The sequence below is a fragment of the Tasmannia lanceolata genome, unplaced genomic scaffold (genome assembly GCF_043159265.1).
Source record: "Tasmannia lanceolata isolate RefF3 unplaced genomic scaffold, GAP_Taslan_0.1 ptg000020l, whole genome shotgun sequence".
In the NCBI taxonomy this organism is placed as follows: Eukaryota; Viridiplantae; Streptophyta; class Magnoliopsida; order Canellales; family Winteraceae; genus Tasmannia; species Tasmannia lanceolata.
Window position 1 is genome coordinate 30,878,876 of NW_027518697.1, and position 14,633 is coordinate 30,893,508.

The window sequence follows — 14,633 nt, forward strand, 5'->3', positions numbered from 1 at the left end:
AGGGGTCCTGCCATCGCAGTGTATGGGGTGGCCGGTTGTCGGGGGGTGGTTGCGTACCTCTAGCAAGGGCTGCATTTTTTGACGAATTCCTTGGCGTCCCTGAGGATCGTAGGCCAAAAGTAGCCGTGCCTTACGATTTTCTGAGCTAGGATCCTGCCGCCTCTGTGGTCTCCGCAGATCCCTTCGTGTACCTCCCGTAGTGCGTACTCCGATTCGGAGGGTACCAGGCAACGGAGGTACGGCCATGTGTATGACCGTTTGTACAACCTGGGTCCGTGGACCACGTAGTGGGTGGCTCTCGCGGTTTGGCGTCGGGCTTCCAGTTTGTCTTCGGGTAGTATCCCATCTTTTAGGTATCGCATGATGGGATCCATCCAATTTGGTCCGGCGGATTTTCCAAGACTTGCACGTCATCGATGCTGGGGTGGGACAGTATTTCCGTGAGCACGGTGCCGAAGTCATGGGTTTCTTCTGAGGTCATTTTTGACAATGCGTCCGCTTGGTTGTTCATGTCTCGTTGTACCTGGAGGATCTCAACTTCCCCCATTCTCTGCAGCTTTTCTTTTGCCCTTTGAAGGTATCGCTTCATCCTGGGGCCCTTGGCCTCTTATGCCCCATTGACTTGATTGACGACGAGTTGTGAATCGCTATATACTTTTAACTTTTCTGCACCGAGTTCCGCGGCTAGGCTTAGCCCTGCTAGTAAGGCCTCGTATTCAGCCTCGTTGTTGGAGGCTTTGAAATCTAGCCGGAGGGCGTATTCTAATGTGAATCCTTCGGGGCCGAGGAGGACCACTCCCGCCCCGTTCCCCGTTTTATCTGCCGAGCCATCAACGTGCAGGGTCCAGTTAATCCTGCCGCTTTGCTCCGCCGAGTCTGGCCTCATGTCCTCGCGAGCCGTCTGTTCGGTGGGGCCTCTGGCATTTTCCAATATTGCTGGTTCCATTGAAGGGGCTGTGGACTCCACTATGAAGTTGGCGAGGGCCTAGGATTTGATGGCCGGCCTCGGTCGGACTTGTATGTCGAACTCTCCCAACTCGACGGCCCAGCTTACCATCTTGCCCGAGGTTTCTGGTTTTTGCAGAATCTTCCTCAGGGGTTGGTTAGTAGTGATAGGGTGCGCCTGGAAATAGGGGCGGAGTTTCCGGGCGGCGCTGACGACTGCAAGGGCGAACTTCTCTATGTTTAAATACCGGACCTCCGCGTGGAGAGTCTTGCTGACATAGTACACCGGGTATTCCTTCTTATCGCTTTGCTTGGCCAATACCGCACTCACCGCCGTAGGGCTGATGGCCAGATACAAAAATAGTTCTTCCCCTGGCTCAGGTTTGGCGAGTACGGGCGGTGTCTGGAGGTACTGCCTCAAGGCGTCGAAGGCTTCTTGGCAGGCTGGGGTCTATTCGAATTCCCTTATGTTCTTTAGCTACTTGAAGAATGGCTGACATTTCTCCGCCGATTTGGGCATGAAACGGCCGAGGGCGGTGATTCGCCCTGCGAGCCTCTGCACCTCTATGGCCGTTGCCGGGGGCTCCATGTCCAGGATGGCCTGTATTTTTTCGGGGTTGGCCTCGATGCCTCTCTGGCTAACCATGAACCCTAAGAACTTTCCGGAAGTCACCCCGAAGGCGCATTTTGAGGGGTTCAGCTTCATCCGGGCTCGTCGCAGGGTGTCAAAAGTTTCTTGAAGGTCGGAGATGTGTGTGGAGGCTTCCAAGCTTTTCACCAGCATGTCGTCGACATACACCTCCACGTTCCTTCCGATTTGCGCTCGGAATAGCTTGTTTACGAGCCGCTGGTAGGTGGCGCCTGCGTTTTTTAGACCGAAGGGCATAACGGTGTAACAGTAGACGCCATGATCGGTAATGAACGCTGTTTTCGGGATGTCTGGTTCGTGCATTTTCACTTGATTGTAACCCGAGAAGGCATCCAAGAAGGTGAGGAGCTCGTGCCCGGATGTGGCGTCGATGAGCTGGTCTATGCGCGGGAGGGGGTAGGGGTCCTTTGGGCAGGCCCAGTTTAGGTTCGTAAAGTCTATGCAGGCCCGCCAGCCCCCACTGGCTTTTTTGACCATGACCACATTCGACAGCCACTCGGGGTACCGGATTTCTCTGATAAATTCGGCTTATAGCAGTTTCTCCACTTTGGCTTTTATGTGAGTTTGGCGTTCTACAGCGAAGTTCCTCTTCTTCTGTCGGACGGGTTTGAGGGTTGGGTTCACGTTTAACCTGTGAACGGCCAACTCCTTGGGTATCCCGGGCATGTCCTTAGCGGACCATGCGAATACGTCTTTGTTGGCTCTGAGGAAGTTGATCATTTGTTCTCGCAAGGTGCCTTTCAGCAGGGAACTGATCCGGACTTGTCTTTCCGGCTGATCTTGGGCTATGGGGATGGAGTCTAGCTCCTCGGCGGGCTCTCCTCTGATTGTGTGGGCCCGCTGCCGGGGGTCTTCACTACCAATTGTGAAGTTCTCGGCCGGGGCGTTAGTTCCTCTTAGGCTTGTTGCGTAGTACTGGCGTGCTATCATCTGCTGCCCCCAGACTTCCCCTACTCCGGTTGGAGTGGGGAATTTCATCTTAAGGTGGGGGGTGGAGACTACTGCTCCCAAGTCTCTTAGAGCGGGGCGCCCTATGATGGCGCTGTAAGTGAAAGGTATATCCACAACCATGAAGGTGGTCAAGCTGGTCTTTTGGAGGGGGTACGTCTCAAAGGTCATGGGTAAGTCGATTTTGCCATTGACCCGTACCGATGCCCCAGAGAACCCGTAGATGGAATACTCTGCGGGTCCTAGCATCTCTTTGCCAAGTTTCATTTCTTCGAAGGTTCCGAGGTGTAATACATTGATGGAGTTTCCTGTGTCAACCAGAATCTTTCCTATGTCGAAGTTGGCGACGACTAGCCTGACGACCAGTGCATCGTCGTGTGGGACTTGTAGTTCGTCGAGGTCTTCGTAGGAGAAAGTGATGATCTGGTTTTCATGGAGAGGATCCGTCCGAGCCTTTTTGGAAGGCATTTCCATGGAAAACACCCGCTCTGCATACCCCCGCCGACCGGCTGTCGTCGGCCCTCCCGCCGCCGGCCCGCCCGTGATGATATTGATTTTTCCTATAATGGTAGGCGGCTGTTAGCGGGCCTGCGGTTGTTCGGAGGGCTCTTCTTTCCTGGGGCGCTGGTGGAGGCGTGTGTCGTGTCTGCTACGGGATCGTCGTCTGCTTCGGGAGCGATGCTTGCTCAGGGATCGGTGTCGGCTTGTGGATCGGCGACGGCTGCTGGACTGGCGCCTACTGTGTGACTGACGCCTGCCTCTGGGCTCGTCGGGCGGATATTGGACCTCGCGTAAGTTTTCCCCAGGGCTCTTGAGATATTGATTTAGGTGCCCTTCCTCGGCCAGCTTTTCCAGCTGGAGGCGGAGGTGGAAACAATGGTCAGTTTCGTGGCCGTGGTCCCCGTGGAATTCGCAGAACTTTTTGGCGGACCGCTTCTTTGGGTCTGTGGCCATTCTCTTGGGGGGGTCAGGAGACCCTGATCTCTGATAGCTAGCAGAACATGGGAGAGGGGAACCTTTAGTGGGGCACTTCCCAGTCTTTCGAAGACGGGGACGGGGTTCCGGCTCGCCTGTTTTTCCTCGGCGCGTGGCCTCATGATCCTTCGCCCGTCGTTGCTTTTTCTTTCATCGGGGCCGGCCTGTACCCGTTCTCGGGCGCAGGCTTCTTCTGCTCGTATGAACTTGTCAGCCTTTGATTCAAGTTCCTGCAGGTCCCGTGGTGGCATGCTTTAGTGTGGCGACCGCTATTTGGACGTCCATGTTAGAATGCTGGGCCAATTCGGCGTTGAGTTTTAACATGAAGTCTCTTAGGGTCTCGTTTCTTCCTTGTCGGAGGGCTAAGAGGGCGTCCGCTGGATCGTGGCGGAGGCGGTTGTTGGCGAACCTTGCGCTGAACTTCCTTCCGAATTCGTCGAAGGATGCGATGGAGTCGGGTTCCAATCTCATGTACCAGTCGTTAGCGGTTTTTCTCAACAGGGAGGCAAAGGCTCTGCACATAAATCCGTCCGACGCACCCCGGAGCGTCATTACCCTTTTGAAAGTTTGGAGGAATTCGAGGGGGTCTGTGCTTCCGTCATACAGACCGAAACGGGAGAGGTCTATTCCTGCTTCTGCTGGGGTTTTTAAGACCTCCGAGGTGAATGGCGATGCCGTTTCCCTCTCCCATTCGTCGAGGATGCCGTGGGCGTAGGGCTTTTTCATTTCTAGTTTTACCTCTCGGATTTGCCTTTACAGGTCGGCTATCGGATCCATACTGGGGGGTTGCGCTGAGGTTGCTACCTCTTCCGCCCGAGCTGGGGGCGGTCCCTGGAAACGAGCAGCCCGGGCGGGGGGGGGGGGGGCAGCGGCTTAGCGTAGCTTGCTTTCCGTTGTCTAGTTTGTGTCCCCTAGTTGTGGGGGGCAAAGGGCTATTTGCCGAGGGGGATGGCGTCCGGCGGGCCGGTGCTCGTCTTCGCCGGGGATGATGCTCCCCCTGCTGTTCCTCGTCACCTTCGTCGTAGGCTTCCGTCTGGTTCTGCGTTGCCAGGGGTCTCCCCGGGGCGGAAGGTTCCGGCGGAGGCAAGCGTTGGAGCAGTTCTCGGCGGAGTTCGTTGAACATTTCCATGGTGGGGACCATCTGCGGTATGCTGGAGGAGGGCTGGTGTCGGCCCGAGAGCGGTGAGTTGGGCTCCCGGGAGCTTGAGGTGTGGGTTTGTGAGCGTTGAGCCTGACTCCTGGTCATTACCCCTATTTCTTGCTGTTGGGTGTGGTTTCTCATCGCCATAAGGCGTTCAGTACTCGACGAGTCCCACGGATGGCGCCAATATGATGGCGTCTGAATCCGGGTCTGCGATCGCGCGGTCTGTAGAGGGCCTCCGCGGGGTCTGCAATCACAAACAAAGGGGGTCAGGGGGTCAGGGGTGGGTCTCGGACGACCACTTCGACAGCCAAGTCAGATCCTTCGACCAATCAATATAAAGGACAGCGAGAGGAGGAGGGGGTTTGATCAGGGTTACCAGGACCAAGGCGCCGGTTCTTTTCTGGGTGTGCGGATGAGTGGGTCGGAGGGGACTAGCAGGGAGAGTAGGATTGAGTTCCTAGTCTCCTCTATTGTTGCCTCACCTCTTTCTCCGGTTTTTATGCGGGAGCTGAGAAAAGGATATCTTTCAAAAGACGTGGATCCCTCTCTTCTTCCCTTCCCTTCCTTTTAAAGGAAGGCACGCGGACCTCTTCATCATTATGGAGAAAAAACCTTCCTTTGCAGGATTGGGCTGTTCTCCTGCTCCGCCGGCGCGCGTGGGTTTGCCGGATAATTCCTTCCATAACTTGTGATGATGAGGTCTGGACGGTGAGAGAGCGACACGTGTCGTGATCGCATGGTCTTGCCGTTTCCCAACGCCTTTCTTCATGATGTTTAGGCTTTGTTGGCGCATGGACGACACGTGGCGAGATCTGAGAGTAGCGCCGTATTTGTGTCCTATCACATACCACCTGTTTGATGGAATGCCTCAAAAAATTATATTGTTACATAGAATTCGATTATTGTAGCAAATTTATTTCTGCTTTCATCCATTGCTTTCTTTCCTCTTTCTTTGTCATTTTTACAAATTAATTGTTTTATTTGTTTGGTTAAATTTAGCCCATTTTAGGGACAAATTGATTTTACAAATTACTTTTTCTTTGTTTTCTTTAGTTTAATTTAGTCCATTTTAGGAACTGTTGAGGATAATTACTTTCAAGAAAGGGATCATCTTATGGAAATGATTTTTGGGGCACTACCTATTTACGTTGTGGCCCATCAAATGGATGGTTTGGATCATCCTATGGTTTGCCGTATAGTACTTTTTGAAAAATACTGAACTATGCAAGGTTACACCAGATAAAAGCTCTAAAAATAAGGGGGTTTGGGAGTATCATTATCCCACCCCTAAAATTCTTGGGGCATAACCTATTTACATCATAATTTGCGAAACTACCCTAACCTTTAAAATCAAATGTTTGAATTCGGTCTAGAGACCGTCAACTTACCCAATTTGCTAAAAATGGCCAAATGCCATTTCTTTTGCAAATTAGCGAACTATGTTACTCTTTTTGCAAATAGTGCATAGCAGGTTACTTTTTTTTTTGTGCAAAAACTCCTACTTTTTTAATTTCTTTGGTTAAATTGGGCCCATTTTAGGGTCATTGATTTTATAAATTACTTTTTCCGTTATTTTCTTTGGTTGAATTTAGTCCATTTTAGGGACTCTTGAGGATGATTACTTTTCAAGAAAGGGTCATCACCTCATTTATTGTTTCCATGTAAAAATTTAATTTTTAAGAAAATGTTAATTATGATTGTTTTTTTCACAATCCTCAATATCCAATATCTATTTATTTTAACACATACAATCCTCAATATCCAATATCTGTTCATTTTAACACATAATTTCAATTGTTGTCTTTAAAAAAAAAAAAAAAAATTACATGCACTCAAAACTGTCACACATGGACTTCAGTAAAGTGAAAGGAACCTCTTTATGTTTGGACACACAGGACCGTTATATGATTTACTATGAAGAATGTAATGTGTTATTCCATCTTTTACTATGTATGTTTAAATGGAATAAAACTTTGATCCCTGTCTCTGCAAGGTTCAGCAGCTACGGTTCATGCATAGATACTTCTCTTTATTTTTTACGCATATATTCAATAGGTATTGATCTTTTTTTTTTTCGGGTTTCTCTTCAAAAGGCAGCACCTGTGAGGAAAGAACTTAACACACATTGGTGGGTTGTAAGTAGAGTGCTGTGTTATTAACTGAATATTCAAAATTAGCGGTTGCTTTACATGTGGGTGTATCCAAAATACAACATTTTGCATTAATATCTTTAGATATTCATTCAAAGCTGGTCAGTTATCTATTTCTGTTTTTACAATTCCAGGATTAAAATTTCAGATTCACTCTTTAGGTTTTCAGATGAGAGTTTTGAATTTTTGATTGCACGGGTAATATACGAGCATGCTCTTTCCATCTGGATTTTTACTTTTAGCTTTGTGTTAGCTTTTTAATAATTGTATCTTTCATAGTTTTGTTTCAACATTGTCTGCTTTCTTTCTCTCTGATTTTTGAAGTTTGGGTTTATGGCAATTTGTATCTTTCTCATGTTTTCGGAATTGATTTTTATTTACTTGATCTATGTTTTTTGCTCTGACCGATTGGACTCACCCCAATCCGTTTTCAGTTGTCACAATCTTAAATGAACACAGCCTTACGGTTATTGAATATTTTTTAAGATTAGGCTTTTGATTTTGCTGTTACCCTTTTGGAATCGAGATTTGCCCCTCCCCTTGCTCCATTTATGTTCTTGGTCTTCCAAAACTTGGTTTTTTCTTAATTATTATTCTCAGCTTCAAATGGTTATTACAGTATTCACAAAAAGGGAAGATATGTGTCTATCTCATCCTTCAAGTTCTGATCCTTCAATTTCTGATCCTTCAATTTCTGAATCTCTATCCGGTATTTTCGTTTCTCTAATCACCAGTAAAATTATTTCATGGAAAGAGGAGTTAGAGGAATGGAATAGAGGGTCGGTTTCGGACAGATTCAAGGAGCCCCAAATACAATGACAAGCATTTTAGGATGAATGTTGAAGACTAAGTGAAAACATTAATTTTTTTTGTTTGGTATTTGTGTCTTTTGTGGTTTGCATTTTTTGGCGGATCAATTCAGTCAATTTTCTATTTCATAAATTCACCAAAGTGGAGGCTTCTATACACTTATTTCATCTCAGAATCAGTTATTGGAGGCAAATATTGTTTCAGAATTTGAGTGCTCTTTTCCAAGCTTAACTATTCTTTCTATGAGTTTGAAAGAATTAATGGATTTTAGAAAAAAACTCTCAAAAATAAAATAAAATAAAGTTTCCCTTTATGGACCTATGTTCTGGCTTTATTGTATTGGATTTTAATTTCTGAGTACCTTCTCGATCTAATTAACTTCCAGCCTTTTCATTGCACAGGTAGTCCGACTTGCAATTAGAGAAATGAAAAGTGGTGATTCATGAGTAACATAAGGAGTTGAGAATGGGAGTAGTATTCTTCTCAGTTTCAATGATGTAATCCTTTGGGCTGACATATTTAAGATAAGCAATTCTTCACGGATCGCCTATTTATAGAGTACATGTACCTCTCTAAGTACTATAAGATCCCTAGAAAAAAAATTGCTTACTGTACCGTTGATGTGAGGTTTTCTGCTTCAACTTTGGAATTTTTTGCTGTTTCTTCTGATTTCTTTTTGCATTTCTCTTATACGAATCTCAATGACGAATGATGTTTCCCTCAATTCAGTGAAAGGTTCCATTAGTCCTTCAATTTTGTCTGTTACTTTTTGGGGTCTTCATTTTATTAGTTTTTGCGTTTATGACTTAACCTTTAATATTCACTATTGTCTCTACACGTGGATGCATATTTCTTTCGTCATAATTAGGAACCACAATGGCCAAATGAATATCATGCTCTACACGAACATCAAAAGTTAATGACATTGAAAATCCACTACTTGATCGTACTTCATCTAATCTATGTTTTGGTGCCTGGAGATGTTCAAGGTAAATGATTGGGCCTGTCAATGATTGTAAGTTTTATTTATATTTCTCTAAGGACCAAGCACATGTCATTTACACTCACATGTCAAACTATGTAAATATAATTGTGAAACTATCGTGCTTAGATACCAATCACCAATCCATGAAGGAAGCGCCAATGTAATTCTCATAATTCTTATGGGTTCGGTACTCCTAGATAATATAAATCTTTAATAACAGTTTCTCTGATTAGTACTTTTTTTGGGGTTCAGATTTTGTGCCCAACATTCCAATGTTAAATATGTTTACTGTATGATTAAACTTAATGTGATGAATTGAATACTATGAATTGTATACAATCACATCAGTATTATTATGGATTTTTCAAATGGGAGAAAATATGTTTGGATTTTGTGATGGCCATTACCTATATGTGCCTAAATTGTGTCTTTTTAATATTTGGTTTGTTGTTCCCACGTAGATTTTGAAGCTTTTAGTTAGGAATGTCTATTAGTTAAATCGTCTGTCTTTTTAAATTTGATTTGTTGCTCCCATGCGGATTTTGAAATGAGTACGTTTCTAGAATTTTCTAGAATAAGTTTCTAGGAATTTTTTCTCTTCTCTTCGGGTAGTTTGTTGCCATTAAAGAAATGAAGTACTGAGTATTAGTTGTTGGCTACCTTCTTCTACAATAAAAGCCTCTGGGTTGATCTTCTACAATCTAAACCTCTTTAGAGATTTCTAGATTAAAATTTCTTATTTGATGATATGATATGATTCATTTATTTTATTGGTCGGCCCGTGCATCGCACGGGGTTTTTTACTAGTATATATATATATAGCAAAAGAGAGAATGGCGAATTTTTTGAATTTCTTTCTAAATTCTGTGAATTTAACACAGCAGTGCCATTCGTTATATACCCCTAAATTTTGCCACTTCGTTATATCCCCGTGGGATGTTATCGCTCTCTATGGCTATATGGAAGGGTAAAATAGTACCTCCACTCTCTTTAATATGTGTCCTCCGTTTCTCTCTCTCTGGAAAGTCAGAGATATTTTCTCCTCAGCAACTTTTGTGCTTAACCAAACACGTGTCCTTTTCTCTCTTCCATCTGTCCCCAAGAACCCTAATATCCACTGTCCTTCCTTCTAGCCAGAAGAGGAAAGCCAAATTGTTTTCCCTGTTTTTTTAGACACATCGATATTCATCGCTATTAGAAGTTCTAAATGCCGAAATTCCCGAAGTACCCACGCCATCCTCCTCATTCCATGTAGTATGTTTCTCTTTATAAAGTGAGCCTAATCTTTATACCAAATTTGGTTGGATTTGTTTTACAGTTTATTAGTGTCTTTTTTGTGGGTTTGGAGTAAAAAGTTTTAACGCTTCTTCCGTTTCTTTCCTACAGGGCTTCGATTTGTGGTATATCTGACCCTAGAAAATATGGGGTTTATTTGAGTCTCAGCTTTGTAAATAATTATGAGAGTTTTGAGAGAAGACACCAATATGTACTGGCCAAGAGATCATGGCCAGTACTTGAGCACTGAGGATGACTTCTGAACCATGTAAAGGGTATAGAAAATAGAAATCATGTTTTCGTTTCATTCATTTACTTCCTTGATGAATGAAAGATACTATGCTATATTCTTTTTCCTTTTCTCTGTTCAATTTACGAGCTCTTTGTTTTGCTCAATAGGTTTTGTTTTCTTTAGCATTAAAATTTTCACTTTTTTGTGACTAGACTAGAGATTAATCCTTTACTTGCTTGGCTTTTGGAGGGATTTCAAGTCTTCTATCTGAGTAATTTCTTGCCTTTGTTCTTCTTTGCAACGGATAACCATATATCATCAGCTTCTTCTCCATTTCCTGCGAAGAGACGTTTTGGTGTGCTATCACTCACAATTGTAATTTCCAAAAATCTATTGACCTGGCACTTATAATTGAAATTCAATTTCTTGATCTGTATCTTCAATTTTTGGAAACTTATGAAGTTCTTCCGTCAAGCCCTGATCAATGAACCTAAAAAATCCCTCAAATTGTATCTGACTAAATCCAGGTATGAATGTCTCCGCGGTGGACTTGATTTTACCAAGGATGATGAGAACGTGAACTCCCAACCATTTATGCGTTGGAGAGACCGTTTCTTATTTTGTGCCGAGGCTCTTTATAAAGCACAGGCCGAAACAGGTGAAATCAAAGGACATTACTTGAATGCTACTCCGGGTACATGCGAAGAAATACAAGCAATTTCTTGGAGAATGGGAGCATCGGGGCTGATTCGAGTTGCAGTACTGATGCTACTTTGGTTTTATTGATCTTACCCATCTAGCAAACCAAAATTTGGTCGGTACTATTTTTCTAGGCACTTTCTTCTTTTATGAGTTTTTGGATTAATATGTGAATTATTTATATTTCTATTTTGTGGATTTGATTTTACATTTCAGTTGTGTTTTGAGTATACACATTTTAATTTCACCTGTGTGGATTTATCTCTGCTGCTTTTATCTTTGCTCTGTGTATAACAAAGAGATCCATGGATTCTGAACCACTTATACAAAGTCCAGCTATGGATTTGCTTGCATTTTATAAGTTTGTTGGGTATTTGATGCTTCTTGGATATCAAGAAAAACGGTCAGGCTTTAGCATTGCTTCTTTGACAAAAAAGTGCAGATTGGTCATTATACATTTTAGTACGGATTTATTAGATGCACGTGGCCTATTTGATGGAATGCCTCAAAAAATATATTGGTACACCGGATTCGATTATTATAGCAAAATTTAGTCCTGCTTTGATCCGTTACTTTCTTTCTTTTTTCTTTGTCATTTTTTACAAATTAATTTTTTTATTTGTTTGGTTAAATTTAGCCCATTTTAGGGACAAATTGATTTTACAAATTACTTTTTCTTTGTTTTCTTTGCTTTAATTTAGTCCATCTTAGGGACTGTTGAGGATAATTACTTTCAAGAAAGGGATCATCTTATGGAAATGATTTTTGGGGCACGACCGTTGTGGCCCATCAAATGGATGGTTTGGATCATCCTATGGTTTGCCGTATAGTACTTTTTGAAAAATATTGAACTATGCAAGGTTACACCAGATAAAAGCTCTAAAATAAGGGGGTTTGGGAGTATCATAATCCTACCCGTAAAATTCTTGGTGCAGAACCTATTTACATTTGGACCATCAAATGATCTTAGCCTTCCACAGGATGATTCTAACCATCCTTTCTATAGTGGTTTCCATAACACCCAGTTCCTTTTTAGATCGGAAGGCTAGGATCATCTTATGGAAATGAATTGTGGGGAGCAACCTATTTATATTGTGTCACATCAAATGGATGGTCTCGATCATTCTCTGGTGTTCAATACAATACTTTTTGAAAAATACTGAACTGCAAGCTTACACCATATAAAAACTCTAAAAATAATGGGTGTGGGTATATCATAATCCCACCTCTAAAATTCTTTATATAAAGGGTAAATTTGTCATTTTAAAATTTAAAACCAAATGTTTGAATTCTATCATGCGACCGTCAACTGTACTCAATTTGCAAAAAAATGGCCAAATGCCATTTCTCTTTTTGGAAATTAGCGAACTATGTTACTCTTTTTGCAAATAGTGCATAGTAGGTTACTGTTTTTTTGCAAAAACTCTTTTTTTTTTTAATTTCTTTGGTTAAATTGAGCCCATTTTAGGGTCATTGATTTTAAAATTACTTTTTTCTGCTATTTTCTTTGGTTGAATTTAGTCCATATTAGTGACTGTTGAGGATGATTACTTTCTAGGAAAGGTCATCACCTCATTTATTGTTTCCATGTAAAATTTAATTTTTAAGAAGATTTAAATTTTCAATCCTACCCCCTCCTTTATGCTTTTTAACAGAGGCACCAATTCAACCCACATATTTTCAATCCTACCCCATCCTTTATGCTTTTTAACAAAGGCACCCATTAAAGTCACATAATTTCAATCCTACCCCCCCCCTCCTTTATGTTTTTTAATTATGGAAACCTCTGTAGATTGGAGGGGTAGGAATAGCCTATGGAAATGATTTTACGGGCACAACCTATTGATGTTGTGTTCCATCACATGGACGGTTTGGATCAACCTATGATGTGGTCCGTACAGCACGGGTTTTTTTTACTAGTATCTAATACAATAAGCTGGGATGAAAAGAGGAGAGTTTTTTCGATTTTTTTGAAAATTACGTGAGAATTACACTTCACATTTTTTGACTTTTTTGAACAAATGCACCCATTCAACTCATATAATTTCAATCCTACCCCCCCTCCTTTATGCTTTTAACAAAGGCACCCATTGAATCATATAATTTCAATCCTACCCCTCCTTTTTGCTTTTAACAAAGGCACCCATTAAAGCCGTATAATTTTGATCTTACCCCCCTCCTTTATGGTTTTTTGATTAAAAAACTATAGGGTGATCTTGACCATCCGATTTAAGATAAGAGGAATTATGGAAACATCTATAGATTGGAGGGCTAGGATCAGCCTATGGAAATGATTTTTGGGGCACAACCTATTTATGTTGTGTTTCATCACATGGACGGTTTGGATCAACCTATGACGTGGTCCGTACCGTTCTTTGTCGGCCCGTGCATTTGTCGGCCAGTGCATCTGCCAGTGCATCGCACGCACCCATTAAAGCCACATAATTTCAATCTTACCCCCTCCTTTATGGTTTTTTAATAAAAAATCTATAGGGTGATCTTAACCATCCGATTTAAGGGGAATTATGGAAACCTCTATAGATTGGACGGCTAGGATCAGCCTATGGAAATGATTTTTGGGGCACAACCTATTTATGTTGTGTTCCATCACATGGACGGTTTGGATCAACCTATGACGTGGTTCGTACAGTTCTTTGCTGACCCGTGCATCGCACGAGTTTTTTACTAGTATCTACTACAATAAGCTGGGATGAAAAGAGGAGAGTTTTTTCGATTTTTTTGAAAATTACGTGAGAATTACACCTCACATTTTTTGACTTTTTTGAACAAATGCACCCATTCAACTCATATAATTTCGATCCTACCCCCCTCCTTTATGCTTTTAACAAAGGCACCCATTGAATCATATAATTGCAATCCTACCCCTCCTATATGCTTTTAACAAAGGCACCCATTAAAGCCGTATAATTTCGATCTTACCGCCCTCCTTTATGGTTTTTTAATTAAAAAACTATAGGGTGATCTTGACCATCCGATTTAAGATAAGAGGAATTATGGAAACATCTATAGATTGGAGGGCTAGGATCGGCCTATGGAAATGATTTTTGGGGCACAACCTATGTGTGTTGTGTTCCATCACATGGACGGTTTGGATCAACCTATGACGTGGTCCGTACAGTTCTTTGTCGGCCCGTGCATCGCACGGGTTTTTTACTAGTGTATATATATATATATATGAGGAAAGTGTTTCTAGTCCGGCTGACTAGAGATCATTCTCTAGTCCGCCACCCAAAAACACATGGGTCCCACATATTTGGGTGATGCAAAGCATTCATTTGATGGGCCCTGACATAGAGACGGTGTCCACAAGAAATTAGCTTCATAGGATCATCCCAACCCTATGATTTGTGGAGCTTAAAATGGACGGCTATAAACCGCCACAAATCTGTCCATTTTTTAACTCCACAAATCGAAGGTTTAAGAAGATCCTATGAAGCTGAGTTTTTGTGGACATCCTATCTATGATGAGGCCTATCAAATGAATGCTTTAGATCACCACAAAATATGTGGGACCCATGTGTTTTTGCGTGGTGGACTAGAGAATGATCTCTAGTCGGCCGGACTAGGGAATGTTTTTCAATTTTTTGTCAAATCTGTGGATTTAACACGTCAAAGCCACTCCATCCACTTCGTTTATGTCAGATTCTACTCTAAAAATTCAGAATTCCTTCCTTATCCCCATCTACACGTGTACTCTTTATAGGCTACATAATCGGGATTTTTTTCCTTTTCTTTGAGTCAGAAACGAAAAGTCACACCTTATCCTATTGCATCAGAGAATTTTTAAATTTTTTTTTCTA